Consider the following 15,915-nt stretch of genomic DNA (forward strand, 5'->3'; position numbering starts at 1 on the left):
GAGTGGCGCCGCCCCTGAGGGTCCGGCGGCAAAGCCCAGGGCAGGCAGCCAGTCTCAGCCTCGTAAACTGAAGGGCTGCTTGCTGCCACCTGATGCACAGCCTGCCTCGCCCCTGCAGCCAGTCGTGGGAGGTGACATCCAGGGGCTGGTCTTAGAGAGTCCCTGTACCCTGGAATCAGATTCTGGCTTCACCAGCTATAGCCACGTGTCAGGTTAATTACTTCACTTTCTGAGCCTGAGATTCGCCACCTGAAAGGCAGGGGTGTTATCCCCCTCCTACCACAGCTGTAAGGATTACAGGAGATGGTATCTGTGAAAGGGCACAGAATGAGAGCTCAGTTACTAGTAAACCCTCTCCTACCACACTTTGCAAATTATTTTATGAAGCCAGCATTATCCTGATACCAAAACAAGAAAAGGACATTACAAGAAAATGCAGACCAAAATCCCTCATGAACATAGATACAAACAGTCCTAAGATATTACCAAATCAATTCCAGCATTAGATAAAAACACTGGTGCATCATGACCAAGTGCAGTTGTATCCAGGAATTCGGACTTGATTTAATGTGTGAAAAGCAATGAAATTATTAAAGGAGAACAACCATATGGTCACTTCAATAGATATAAACATCTGAGAAAATCCAACATTCATAATTAAAAACTAGCAGTAAACTAGGAGTACAATTGAACTTCCATGATCTGATAAAGAATATCTACAAAAAAACTTATATACTCATGGATTAGAAGAATAAATCAATCCCCAAACTGATCTATACCAGTGCTGCCCGAAAGAGCTTTCTATGATGATGAAAATGTTCTCTGGCTCCGCTATTTGTCGACATAGTAGCCACTAGCCACATGTGGCTACCGAATACTTGAAACATGACTAGTAAAAGTGAGAGGCTAAGTTCCTAATTGTATTTAATTTTAATTACTTATACTATTTTAATTATTTTAGATTTAAAGTTTAACAGCAAGTATAGTGGAGAAATCTGTATTTTTCAAGCAATTCCTATCAAAATCATAGGAATTTCTGATAAGCGGATTCTAAGATTCACATGGTTAATACAAAGGAGACAGAATGGTCAAAATGGTATTTTCTTTTTTAAAATATCAGTATAGGAAGACTTACACTAACTGACTTGAAGACTCACAAAAGCAGGGTTTCTCAGTCTTGGTATTATCAACAATTTGGACAGGATAATTCTTTGCTGTGGGTGTTTGACCTCTGCACGTAGGATGTAGAGCAGCATCTCTGGCCTGCACCCACTAGATGCCAGTAGCACACCCCTCCACCCCTCATCCCCACTGTGACAACCAAAAGTGTTTCCAACACTGCCACATGTTCCCAGGATATTGAAACTGTCCCTGGTGAAAACCACCAAGAACTACAAAGCTACAGTAATCAAGACAGTATGGCAGAGGCATAGAGGTAGGCAAAAACAGCAATGAAACAGGATAGATTATGAAGAAACAGGCCCACACAACTGATTTTAGACCAGGCACCAAAACAATTCAGTGTGGAAAGCAAGTCTTGTTAACTAATGGTGATGGAACAATTAAATATCTGTATGGAAAAAAACGGAAGTAGACTCCTGTTTCACTCTATACTCTACACACAAAAATTAGCCCAAAATGGATTGTAGATCTTAACATAACCCACAACTACAAAGCTCCTAGAAGATGATGTGGACTATCTTTGAAACTTTGTAGTAGGCAAAGATTTCCTGGACAGGACACAAAAAGTTCTAATCAGAAGTAAAAACACTGATAAATGGGACTTTACCAAGTTTTTAAAATAATGTGAATCAAAAGACACCATTAATTAAATGAATAAACAAGTCACAGACCAGGAAAAAAATATTTAAAATACACATATCTGACAAAGGATTCACATCCAGAATATATAAAGAACGCTACAAATCAACAATAAAAAGACAACTCAAAAAATAATAGCAATAGGCAAAACTTCCCTCTTGCCTAATGCGTTTTCTGAGATGATAGAAATGTTCCATATCTTATTTTGAATGGTGAATACAAAGTTGCATTAACTGCCAAAACCCATCCCAATGAACATGTAATTTACTGTGCCTCAACTGTAACTCAATAAAAGAAAAATCTATGTTAATGACTTGAAATAAAGAACGTGAGCGATGAGTCCTGGGATGAAGACAATTCTAAATTAAGAAACCACAAGAAGTACAAAGAGGCCAGAATAAAAATCAAAATGAAGAAAAATACAAGCAATGACAACCAAAACAAGATAAAATCGTTGGGGAAATGAACACAGTCAGAAATGGAAAACCTGTGGCCCTGAGCTGCCAAGAGTGGGCCCCAGGTCTACTAAGATGATGGCCTCATCATCTTAGGCCCTAGCCCAGGCCTGACAGAGCACCTGGCACCCAGAGAGCCCAATGAGCCCTGGCTAATTCCTACAAGGAAGAAATGAGAACCAGTGTCAAGGGGGAGGAGGAGTGGGTGAGGGAAGGATCGGGAGTTTGGGATTAGCAGGTGCAAACTAGTATATACAGGCTGGATAAACAACAAGGTCCTAGGGTACAGCACAGGGAATATATACGTATATATATTCTTTTCCATTACGGTTTATCACAGGATACTGAATACAGTGCACTGTATTCAGTATCCTGTGATAAACCGTAATGGAAAAGAATATATATACGTATAACTGAATCAGTTTGCTGTACAGCAGAAATTAACACAACACTGTAAATCAACTATACTTCAATAAAAAAGAAAAAGAAATGAGAACCAGAAAAGAGGCCTCCTCTGTGAGCCTCTAAAGCTGCCTTTTTTGACACCCCATAAACATCACAAAGAATTACTAAGTCAAGAAGAAGGGAAGCTGAGGAACCACAATGGAACCAGGTATTCAGACTCCAGCCAGGGCTAGGGCAGGCCCCTGGGATAGACATTCTAAGTATTTGTAGATAAAGTTTCCACAATGAGCCAAGCAGTTTCTTAAAAAGTGAGCTTGTCAAAGTGCACCTGTACTGGAGGGCGTCAGAACCTGCAGACACAGTCACGGGACAAGAAGTATCTCTGAGCAGACACAGAAAATCATGTGAAGTCCACACCAGGGACAGACACAGCAAAGAGGAGGAACTAAAGAGATACGTGAACAGCCGAGAACTTACTGTAGGAACAAAATGCATTTTCCGTATGTGTAAATTCCTAACTTTAAACACTACTTCTAGACAACAAAATGGTGGAATAGGAGCTCCAAGCTCCTGTCTGCAAACAGAAACATCAAAACACATGCAGAAACTGTCAGAACCAGCTTTGTCAAAACTCTGGAACAGGCAAAAATTACAACTAAGTAAAAGCTGAATCAGGAAAAAGGCAACTTAGAAACTGTAGGAAAGCTCTGTGGCGTTTTGAATTACACTTGCCCCACACTCTTCCCTGGTTCTAGAGGAAGCAAAGAAGACCTGAGGCACAAATCACCATGTAGGTCTGTTCTACCTTGTCTGGGGGCTACCTGAAAGATGGATGCAAGCCTTTCATCACTTCACCTAACTCAGAACTCAGTCAGGCCAGAAAAGTGGCAGGCATTGCTCACTGTAAGGCAAAAGAACCACCTATAGACATCTGGGGTGAAAGACTACGGTTGACATTTCCTAAGGCCTGGGAGGAAAAAAAACAGGGAGAGAGGGGGGTGGGGGGGAATTAGGGCATTCAAGATCACCTGTGTATACAAGGGACTTCAGAAAGACGCAGACGTGCCTAGAGCCAGATGCATGTTCAGAAAAGACCTGAGAAGGGAAATTAGAAAATACTTTGAACAGATCAGTGGAACGGAATAGAGAGCCCAGAAACAAACCCACATACCTAGGGACAATTAATCTTCAACAAAGAAGGCAAGAATATACAATGGGAAAAGACAGTCCTTCAGCAAGTGGCGTTAAGAAAGTTGTACAGCCACATATAAATCAATGAAGTTAGAACACACCCTCACACCATACACAAAAATAAACTCAAAATGGCTTAAAGACATAAATATACGACAAGACACCATAAATGTCCAAGAAGAGAACATAGGCAAAACATTCTCTGACATAAATTGTACCAATGTTTTCTTAGGTCAGTCTCCCAGGGCAACAGAAATAAAAGCAAAAATAAAAAATGGTACCTAATCAAGCTTATAAGCTTTCACACAGCAAAGGAACCATAAACAAAATGAAAAGACAACCTACAGACTGGGAGAAAATATTTGCGAATGATGCAACCAACAAGGGCTTAATTTCCAAAATATACAAAGAGCTACAATTCACTAACAACAACAACAAAAAAACCCAATTGAAAAATGGGCAGAAGACCTAAATAGACATTTCTCCAAAGAAGACAGACAGATGGCCAATAGGCACATGAATAGATGCTCATCATTGCTAATTATCAGAGAAATGCAAATAAAAACTATAATGAGGCACCACCTCACACGAGTCAGAATGGCCATCATTAAAAAGTCTATAAGTAATAAATGCTGGAGAGGGTTTGGAGAAAAGGGAATCCTCCTACACAGGTGGTTGCCATATGATCCAGCAATCCCACTCCTGGGCATATACCCAGACAAAATTATAATTCAAAAAGATGCATGCACCCCTATGTTCACAGAAGCACTATTTACAATAGTCAAGACATGGAAACAACCTAAATGTCCAGTGACAGATGAATGGATAAAGATGATGTGGTATATATATAATGGAATATTATTCGGTCACTAAAAAGAATGAAATAATGCCATTTGCAGCAACATGGATGGACCCAGAGATGATCATACTAAGTGAATTAAGTCAGGCAGAGAAAGACAAATACCATATGATATCACTTATATGTGGAATCTAAAATATGACACAAATGAACTTGTCTACAAAACAGAAACAGACTCACAGACATAGAAAACACACTTGTGGTTGCCAAGCGTGGGTGGGGGAGGATTGGGAGTTTGGGATTCGCAAACTATTATATATAGAATGGATAAACAACAAGGTCCTGCCATACAGCACAGGGAACTAACAATATATTCAATATCCTGTGATAAACCAGAATGGAAAAGAAGATGAAAAAGAATATATACGTGTATAACTGAGTCACTTTGCTGTACAGCAGAAATTAACACAACATTGTAAATCAACTATACTTCAATAAAAAAAAATTTTAAAAAGAAAATACCTTGAGATGAATTAAAATGAAAACATAACATTACAAAAGACCTGAGAAGAACTTAGGCTTTAACCTTGGGCTGAACCTAAACTAAGTCTGGCTACATGTTGAAGGACAGCCTCAGTACAAAGCCAATTTGCAAAGACTAGGAGAGATGTTTTCTTATTTGTCTGTTTTGGCACCTGGTGTTCAAGGTAATCTCTGTTAAAACAATAGCTGGACACAAGCTTAGGAAAACAACAAGGAATATAGCCTCTGCAAAAACAGTTGGGAAAAGTCACTAGAAAAATGAACTACTACAGCACTGAACAATCAAAAAAACCTCAAACTCTGGAAAAAGGGGAGAATATGATTTTCAGAGTTACTGCATTATAATATTCAAATGTTCAGTTTCCAACAAATAGCAAAGCATACAAAGCAACAGGAAAGTACAGCCATTCAAATGAGCAAAATAAATTAAAAGAATCCATCCCGCAGAAGCCCAGACAATAAACTTACTAAACAAAGATTTTAAATCAACTGTCTTAAATATGCTCAAGGAAGTAAAGGAAAACATGAAGAACTAAAAAAATCAGGAAAAAAAAGTATGAACAAAATGAGAATATCAATAAAGAGAAATTATAAAAAGGAACCAAACAGAAATTCCATGGCTGAAAAGTACAGTAACTGAAATGAAAAGTTCACTACAGGGGTTCAACAACAGATCTGAGTAGACAAGAAGGATAAGGAAACTTGAAGATAAGAAAACTTAAATAATCCAGTCTGAGGAACAGAAAGAAAAGAAAAAATGAAGTGAATAGAGACTAAGGGACCTATGGAATATCATCAAGAGAACTGACATACACCGCATGGCAGTACCAGAGGAAGAGAGAGAGAGAGAAAGGGGCAGAGAGATTATTTGAAGAAAAACGTCCAAAAACTTCTCAATTTTGGCACAAGACGTGAAGCTACAAATTCAAGAAACTCTAAGTAGGATAAACTCATACACACCCATACTGAGACACATTACAGTCAAATTATTAAAAGACAAAGACAGAATCTTGAAAGTAGCAAGAGAGAAGTGACTCATCATACACAAAGAATCTTCAGGGCTTCCCCGGTGGCACAGTGGTTGAGAATCCGCCTACCAATGCAGGGGACACGGGTTCGATTCCTGACCCGGGAAGATCCCACATGCCACAGAACAACTAAGCTCATGTGCCACAACTACTGAGCCTGTGCTCTAGAGCCCGTGAGCCACAACTACTGAGCCTGCGTGCTGCAACTACTGAAGCCCGTGAGCCTAGAGCCTGTGCTCCACAATGAGGGAAGCCTCTGCAATGAGAAGCCCGTGCACCACAAAGAAGAGTAGCCCCCGCTCACCGCAACTAGAAAAAGCCCGCGTGCAGCAACGAAGACCCAACACAGCCAAAAATAAATAAATAATTTTTTTTCAAAAAAAGAATCTTCAATAAGATTACCAAATGGGATACATATTTAAAGTGCTGAAAGTTCTATTTTTTATGGTAGTTCTATTTTTAGTTTTTTGAGAAACCTCCATACCATTTTGCAGAGTGGCTGCACCAATCTACATTCCCACCAACAGTGTACAGGGTTCCCTTTTCTCCACATCCTTGCCAACATTTGTTATTTGTGTTCTTTTTGATGATAGTCATTCTGACAGGTGTGATGTGATATCTCATTGTGGTTTTGATTTGCATTTCCCTGACGATTAGCAAGATTGAACATCTTTTCATGTGCCTATTGGTTATATGCATTTCCTCTTTGGAAAAATGTCTATTCAGTTCTTCTGCCACAGTAATTCCACTCCTAGGAATATATCCAAAACACCCAAAAACATTAATTTGAAAAAATACATGCACCCCAATGTTCATAGCAGCATTATTTATAATTGCCAAGATACGTAAGCAACCTAAGTGTCCATCAACAGATGAATGGATACAGAAGATGTGGTGTATATATACAATGGAATACCACTCAGACATAAGAAGAACAAAATTTTGCCATTTGCAGCAATATGGATGGACTTGGAAGGCATTATGCTAACTGAAATACAGTAAGTCCCCTACATACAAACGAGTTCCGTTCAAGTGCGGTCGTAAGTCCAATTTGTTCGTTAAGTCCAGAAAAGTTAGCCTAGGTACCCAACTAACACTGTGAGCTATATAGTAATTGTGGTAATAGGTTTATAATACTTTTCACACAAATAATACATAAAAAACAACAAACACAAAAACTAAAGAAAACATCTTTAATCTTACAGTGCAGTACCTTGAAAAGTACAGTAGTGCAGTACAACAGCTGACATACAGGGGCTGGCATCAAGTGAACAGGCAAGAAGAGTTGCTGACTGGAGGAGGGAGAGGAGGTAGGAGATGGTAGAGCTGAAGGACTGTCAGCAATAGGAGATGGAAGGCAAGCTGCAATTTCACTCACGTCTGACATTGATGGCACAGATTCTAGTTCCTTGCTGGATTCAATTCTATCTACCCTTTTGAAAAAACGATCCAGTGATGTCTGGGCAGTAGCTCTTTTTTTCTCGTGATAGATGACACAGTAGCACTGGATTGCATTCTGCACGGCTGCTGCAACCTTTGTGTACCATTCTACGTTTGGGTCCTGTGCCTCAAAAACTAACAGTGCCTTCTCAAATAAAGAATATCCCCTTGCCATTTCCTACCTCGTGAATCTCTTAGGTTCTTCAGTTACTTGTTCTTCTTGTCTCTCTTCATCGTTTCTCTGGGCCTCCAATTCCATCAGGTCTTCATTAGTAAGCTCCCATGTTGCACAGCAAGGAGTCAATGAAGTCATCCTCTTGCAGATCTAGCTCCAGCTTCTCGCTGAGGGTCACCAAGTTGCTGAAGACCTCTTTGGACTCCTCATCCACCTTCTCAAATCCATGAAAATTGTGAACAAACTGCGGACAAACGTTCTTCCAAACCCCATTCACAGTGATGGCCGTAACCTCATGCCAAGCAAAGTCAATGTTTTTTATGGCCTGTAGACGTTATGGTCCTTCCAAAATTGTCGCAAGTTTGTTCCTGATTCGTCACTCGCCTTTACTGCCTGATGAAAAGTGTGACATAAATAATATTTCTTGAAAGTTGCTATAACCCCTGGTCCATAGGTTGGATGAGCGACATAGTATTCGGTGGCAGATGCACTACAGAACATTGGAATGAAAGTTGTCTATGAATGGGGGATGGCCCGGAGCACTGTCGAGCAGCAAAAGAATGTTGAATGGGACACCCTTCTCCAAACAATATCTCTCCACGTCCGGGATAAAGTGGTGGAAAAACCAGTCTGGAAAATGGCCTGTGTAACCAGGCTTTGGGGTTACTCTTCCACACAACAGGAAGAGAGCCCCTGGCTATGCTTTTAAGGGCTCTTGGGTTCTCTGAATGATAAACTAAGAGAGGCTTCAGCTTCATATCACTGGAAGCATTGCCACCAAACAACAGAGTTAGCTTATCCTTTGCTGCTTTATAGGCTGGCATCAACTTTTCCTCCTTACTGATGTAACTTCGGTCTGGCATCCTCTTCCAGTACAGTCCTGTCTCATCCACATTAAAAACCTGCTTGGGTGAATACATACCTTCGTCAATAATTTCCCAAAGCATTTCAGGAAATTCCTGGGCAGCTACCATATTGGGAAGGTTGGCTCTAGTCTTGAAGCAATGAAACCAGCCATGGCTGGCATTAAAAGATGCACCCTCTGATTCTTCATCGTGTTTCTTCGTCAAGTCTTCATAAAGCCTTTTAGCTTTCTCTTGAATCAGCATTAAGCTGAACAGGACTCGACACTGGTGCTGATCCTGCAGCCACACACTGAGTTTCTCATCTCCTCCATCACTTTTCCACGCTTCTTCGATAGTATTGTTGACATCATCAGCACAGCAGACTTCACGTCTCATGATCCTGTCCTTGTTCTTTAGAATTGTGCCGATGGTTGAACAATTCATGTTATAAGAATGAGTGATGTCTACCATCTTTTTGCCTTGCTCCACTCTCAATTATTTTCATTTTTCTTTCCACTGTTATCACTTGGCACTCCTTAGCAGTACCCACTACATCACCACTGCTTTTATGCTCACTTCCGGACATACTGGGCTTGAAATAAAGATACTGCACTACTGTACTCTATACCGTACAGTAAAGTACACAAAAGCACAACCACTTGTAGAGAATGCAAGCACGTGACAATGTACGCCACGCACGTGAACTAACTTACGTGACTAGACAGGCGAACACACGTTCGCATCTTTGAAAGTTCACAAATTGAAGATTCATATGTAAGGGACTTACTGTAAGTCAGAGAAAGACAAATACTGTATGGTATTACTTATATATGGAATTTAAAAAATACCACAAACTAGTGTATATAACAAAAAAGAAGTGGACTCACAGACACAGAGAACAAACTACAGGTTACCGGTGAGGAGCAATAAGGCGGGGGAGGGGCCATATAGGGGTAGGGGAGTAAAGGACACAAACTACTAGGCATAAAATAAGATACAAAGATATATGTATAACATGGGGAATATAGCCAATATTTTATAATAACTATAAATAGAGTATAACCTTTAAAATTTCTGAATCATTATACTGTACACCTGTAACATATAATATTATACAGCAAGTATACTTCAATTAAAAAATTAAAAAACAAGATGCTGAAAGAATAAAACTCAACCAACAACTCTATACTTGGCAAACTGTCCTTCAAAAATGAGGGACAAATAAAGACATTCCTAGATAAACAAAAGCTGAGGAGTTCGTTACCTCTAGGCCTGCCCTACAAGAAATGGTAAAGGGAGCCCATCATGTTGAAATAAAAAGGTAGTAGATAGTATCACAGAACTGTATGACGAAGTAAAAATCTCCAGTAAAGATAACTACATGGGGAAATATAAAAAGCCAGTATTATTGTATTTTTGGTTTGTAACACCACTTTTTTTTCTTTTTTTTTAACATCTTTATTGGAGTATAATTGCTTTACAATGGTGTGCTAGTTTCTGCTTTATAACAAAGTGAATCAGTTATACATATACATATGTTCCCATATCACATCCCTCTTGCGTCTCCCTCCCTCCCACCCTCCCTATCACACCCCCACTAGCTAGTCACAAACCACCTAGCTGATCTCCGTGAGCTATGTGGCTACTTCCCACTAGCTATCCATTTTACGTTTGGTAGTGTATATGGGTCGATGTCACTTTGTCGCAGCTTACCCTTCCCCCTCCCCATATCCTCAAGTCCATTCTCTAGTAGGTCTGTGTCTTTATTCCTGTCTTACCCCTAGGTTCTTCATGAACTTTTTTTTTTTCCTTAGATTCCATATATATGTGTTAGCAACGGTATTTGTTTTTCTCTTTCTGACTTACTTCACCCTGTATGACAGACTCTATAGGTCCATCCACCTCACTACAAATAACTCAATTGCATTTCTTTTTATGGCTGAGTAATATTCCATTGTATATATGTGCCACATCTTCTTTATCCATTCATCTGTTGATGGACACTGAGGTTGCTTCCATGTCCTGGCTATTGTAAATAGAGCTGCAATGAATATTTTGGTACATGACTCTTTTTGAATTATGGTTTTCTCAGGGTATATGCCCAGTAGTGGGATTGCTGGGTCATATGGTAGTTCTATTTTTAGTTTTTAAGGAACCTCCATACTGTTCTCCATAGTGGCTGAATCAATTTACATTCCCACCAACAGTGCAAGAGTGTTCCCTTTTATCCACATCCTCTCCAGCATTTACTGTTTCTATATTTTTTGATGATGTCCATTCTGACTGGTGTGAGATGATATCTCATTGTAGTTTTGATTTGCATTTCTCTAATGATTAATGATGTTGAGCATTCTTTCACGTGTTTGTTGGCAATCTGTATATCTTCTTTGGAGAAATGTCTATTTAGGTCTTCTGCCCATTTTTGGATTGGGTTGTTTTGTTGTTATTGAGCTGCATGAGCTGCTTGTAAATTTTGGAGATTAATCCTTTGTCAGTTGCTTCATTTGCAAATATTTTCTCCCATACTGAGGGTTGTCTTTTGGTCTTGTTTATGGTTTCCTTTGCTGTGCAAAAGCTTTGAAGTTTCATTAGGTCCCATTTGTTTATTCTCGTTTTTATTTCCAATTCTCTAGGAGGTGGGTCAAAAAGGATCTTGCTGTGATTTATGTCATAGAGTGTTCTGCCTATGTTCTCCTCTAAGAGTTTGATAGTGTCTGGCCTTACATTTAGGGCTCTAATCCATTTTGAGTTTATTTTTGTGTATGGTGTTAGGGAGTGTTCTAATTTCATACTTTTACATGTACCTGTCCAGTTTTCCCAGCACCACTTATTGAAGAGGCTGTCTTTTCTTCACTGTATATTCCTGCCTCCTTTATCAAAGATAAGGTGATGATATGTGCGTGGGTTTATCCCTGGACTTTCTATCCTGTTCCATTGATCTATATTTCTGTTTTTGTGCCAGTACCATACTGTTTTGATTACTGTAGCCTTGTAGTATAGTCTGAAGGCAGGGAGCCTGATTCCTCCAGCTCCATTTTTCGTTCTCAAGATTGTTGTGGCTATTCAGGGTCGCTTGTGTTTCCATACAAATTGTGAAATTTTCTGTTCTAGTTCTGTGAAAAATGCAGTGGTAGTTTGATAGGGATTGCATTGAACCTGTAGATTGCTTTGGGTAGTACAGTCATTTTCACAATGTTGATTCTTCCAATCCAAGAACATGGTATATCTCTCCATCTATTTGTATCATCTATAATTTCTTTCATCAGTGTCTTATAATTTTCTGCATACAGCTCTTTTGTCTCCTTAGGTAGGTTTATTCCTACGTATTTTATTCTTTTTGTTGCAATGGTAAATGTGAGTGTTTTCTTAATTTCACTTTCGAATTTTTCATCACTAGTGTATAAGAATGCCAGAGATTTCTGTGCATTAATATTGTATCCTGCTACTTTACCAAATTCATTGATTAGCTCTAATAATTTTCTGGTAGCATCTTTAGGATTCTCTATGTAGAGTATCATGTCATCTGCAAACAGAAACAGCTTTACTTCTTCTTTTCCGATTTGGATTCCTTTTATTTCCTTTTCTTCTCTGATTGCTGTGGCTAAAACTTCCAAAACTATGTTGAATAAAAGTGGTGACAGTGGGCAACCTTGTCTTCTTCCTAATCTTAATAGGAATGGTTTCAGCTTTTCACCACTGAGGACGATGTTGGCTCTGGGTCTGTCATATATGGCCTTTATTATGTTGAGGAAAGTTCCCTCTATGCCTACTTTCTGCAGGGTTTTTATCATAAATGGGTGTTGAATTTTGTCAAAAGCTTTCTCTGCTACTATTGAGATGATCATATGGTTTTTCTCCTTAAATTTGTTAATATGGTGTATCACGTTGATTAATTTGCATATATTGAAGAATCCTTGCATTCCTGGAATAAACCCCACTTGATCATGGTGTATGATCCTTTTAATGTGCTGTTGGATTCTGTTTGCTAGTATTTTGTTGAGGATTTTTGCATCTATGTTCATCAGTGATATTGGCCTGTAGTTTTCTTTCTTTGTGACATCTTTGTCTGGTTTTGGTATCAGGGTGATGGTGGTCTCGTAGAATGAGTTTGGGAGTGTTCCTCCCTCTGCTATATTTTGGAAGAGTTTGAGAAGGATAGGTGTTAGCTCTTCTCTAAATGTTTGATAGAATTCGCCTGTGAAGCCATCTGGTCCTGGGCTTTTATTTGTTGGAAGGTTTTTAATCACAGTTTCAATTTCAGTGCTTGTGATTGGCCTGTTCATATTTTCTATTTCTTCCTGGTTCAGTCTCCGCAGGTTGTGCATTTCTAAGAATTTGTCCATTTCTTCCAGGTTGTCCATTTTATTGGCATAGAGTTGTTTGTAGTAATCTCTCATGATCTTTTGTATTTCTGCAGTGTCAGTTGTTACTTCTCCTTTTTCATTTCTAATTCTATTGATTTGCGTCGTCTCCCTTTTTTTCTTGAGGAGTCTGGCTAATGGTTTATCAATTTTGTTTATCTTCTCAAAGAATCAGCTTTTAGTTTTATTGATCTTTGCTATCGTTTCCTTCATTTCTTTTTCATTTACTTCTCATCTGATCTTTATGATTTCTTTCCTTCTGCTAACTTTGGGGGTTTTTTTGTTATTCTTTCTCTAATCGCTTTAGGTGCAAGGTTAGGTTGTTTATTTGAGATGTTTTTTGCTTCTTAAGGTAGGATTGTATTGCTATAAACTTCCCTCTTAGAACTGCTTTTGCTGCATCCCATAGGTTCTGGGTCATCGTGTCTCCATTGTCATTTGTTTCTACGTATTTTTTGATTTCCTCCTTGTTTTCTTCAGTGATCATTTTGTTATTAAGTAGTGTATTGCTTAGCCTCCATGTGTTTGTATTTTTTACAGATCTTTTCCTATAATTGATATCTAGTCTCATAGTGTTGTGGTCGGAAAAGATACTTGATACAATTTCAATTTTCTTAAATTTACCAAGGCTAGATTTGTGACCCAAGATATGATCTATCCTGGAGAATGCTCCATGAGCACTTGAGAAAAATGTGTATTCTGTTGTTTTTGGATGGAATGTCCTATAAATATCAATTAAGTCCATCTTGTTTAATGTATCATTTAAAGCTTGTGTTTCCTTATTTATTTTCATTTTGGATGATCTGTTCATCGCTGAAAGTGGGGTGTTAAAGTCCCCTACTATGAAAGTGTTACTGTCGATTTCCCCTTTTATGACTGTTAGCATTTGCCTTATGTATTGAGGTGTTCTTATGCTGGCTTCATATATATTTACAACTGTCATATCTTCTTCTTGGATTGATCCCTTGATCATTATGTAGTGTCCTTCTTTGTCTCTTGTAATAGTCTTTATTTTAAAGTCTATTTTGTCTGATATGAGAATTGCTACTCCAGCTTTCTTCTGATTTCCACTTGCATGGAATATCTTTTTCCCTTCCCTCACTTTCAGTCTGTATGTGACCCTAGGTCTGAAGTGGGTCTCTTGTATACAGCATATATACGGGTCTTGTTTTGTATCCATTCAGCCAGTCTGAGTCTTTTGGTGGGAGCATTTAATCCATTTACATTTAAGGTAATTATCAATATGTATGTTCCTATTCCCATTTTCTTAATTGTTTTGGGTTTATTATTGTAGGTCTTTTCCTTCTCTTGTGTTTCTTGCCTACAGAAGTTCCTTTAGTATTTGTTGTGAAATTGGTTTGGTGGTGCTGAACTCTCTCAGCTTTTCCTTGTCGGTAAAGGTTTTAATTTCTCCATCAAATCTGAATGAGATCCTTGCTAGGTAGAATTATCTTGGTTGTAGGTTTTTCTCCTTCATCACTTTAAATATGTCCTGCCACTCCTTTATGGCTTGCAGAGTTTCTGCTGAAAGATCAGCTGTTAACTTTATGGGGATTCCCTTGTGTGTTATTTGTTATTTTTCCCTTGCTGCTTTTAATATGTTTTTTTTCTATTTAATTTTTGACAGTTTGATTAATATGTGTCTTGGAGTGTTTCTCCTTGGATTTATCCTGTATGGGACTCTCTGTGCTTCCTGGACTTGATGAACTATTTCCTTTCCCATATTAGGGAAGTTTTCAACTATAATCTCTTCAAATATTTTCTCAGTCCCTTTCTTTTTCTCTTCTTCTGGGACCTCTATAATTCGAATGTTGGTGTGTTTAATGTTGTCCCAGAGGTCTCTGAGACTGTCCTCAGTTCTTTTCATTCTTTTTTCTTTATTCTGCTCTGCAGTAGTTATTTTATCTTCCAGGTCACTTATCCATTCTTCTGCCTCAGTTATCCTGCTACTGATCCCTTCTAGAATATTTTTAATTTCATTTATTGCGTTGTTCATCATTGGTTGTTTCCTCTTTAGTTCTTCTAGGTCCTTGTTAAATGTTTCTTGCATTTTCTCTATTCTATTTCCAAGATTTTGGATCATCTTTACTATCATTATTCTGAATTCTTTTTCAGGTAGATTGCCTATTTCCTCTTCATTTGTTAGGTCTGGTGGGTTTTTACCTTGCTCCTTCATCTGCTGTTTGTTTTCCTGTGTTTTCATTTTGCTTATCTTACTGTGTTTGGGGTCTCCTTTTCACAGGCTGCAGGTTCGTAGTTCCTATTGTTTTTGGTGTCTGTCCCCAGTGGCTAAGGTTGGTTCAGTGGGTTGTGTGGGTTTCCTGGTGGAGGGGACTGCTGCCTGTGTTCTGGTGGATGAGGCTGGATCTTTCTGGTGGGCAGGTCCACGTCTGGTGGTGTGTTTTGGGGTGTCTGTGGACTTATTATGATTTTAGGCAGCCTCTCTGCTAATGGATGGGGCTGTGTTCCTGTCTTGCTAGTTGTTTGGCATAGGGTGTCCAGCACTATAGCTTGTTGGTCGTTGAGTGAAGCTGGGTGTTGGTGTTGAGATGGAGATCTCTGGGGGATTTTCACCGTTTGGCATTATGTGGAGCTGGGAGGTCTCTTGTGGACCAGTGTCCTGAAGTTGGCTCTCCCACCTCAGTGGCACAACCCTGACACCTGGCTGGAGCACCAAGAGACTGTCCTCCACATGGCTCAGAATAAAAGGGAGAAAAAAAAGAAAGAAAGAAAGAAAGGAGGGAGGGAGGGAGGGAGGGAGGGAGGGAGGGAGGAAAGAAAGAAAGAAAGAAAGAAAGAAAGAAAGAAAGAAAGAAAGAAAGAAAGAAAGAAAGAAAGAAAGAAAGAAAGAA

At 39.0% G+C, this 15,915-nt stretch overlaps 1 protein-coding gene across 2 annotated transcripts in view; it reads right to left on the bottom strand.

Annotated features, from left to right (window-relative positions):
- Nucleotides 1-15,915, bottom strand: part of PCCB (propionyl-CoA carboxylase subunit beta) — a 91,050-nt gene that overhangs the window by 3,900 nt on the left and 71,235 nt on the right. The gene's annotated exons all lie outside the window — the stretch shown is intronic.

This window comes from Monodon monoceros, unplaced genomic scaffold, assembly GCF_005190385.1.
Source record: "Monodon monoceros isolate NGI ecotype Baffin Bay Population unplaced genomic scaffold, NGI_Narwhal_1 Super_Scaffold_11, whole genome shotgun sequence".
In the NCBI taxonomy this organism is placed as follows: domain Eukaryota; kingdom Metazoa; phylum Chordata; class Mammalia; order Artiodactyla; family Monodontidae; genus Monodon; species Monodon monoceros.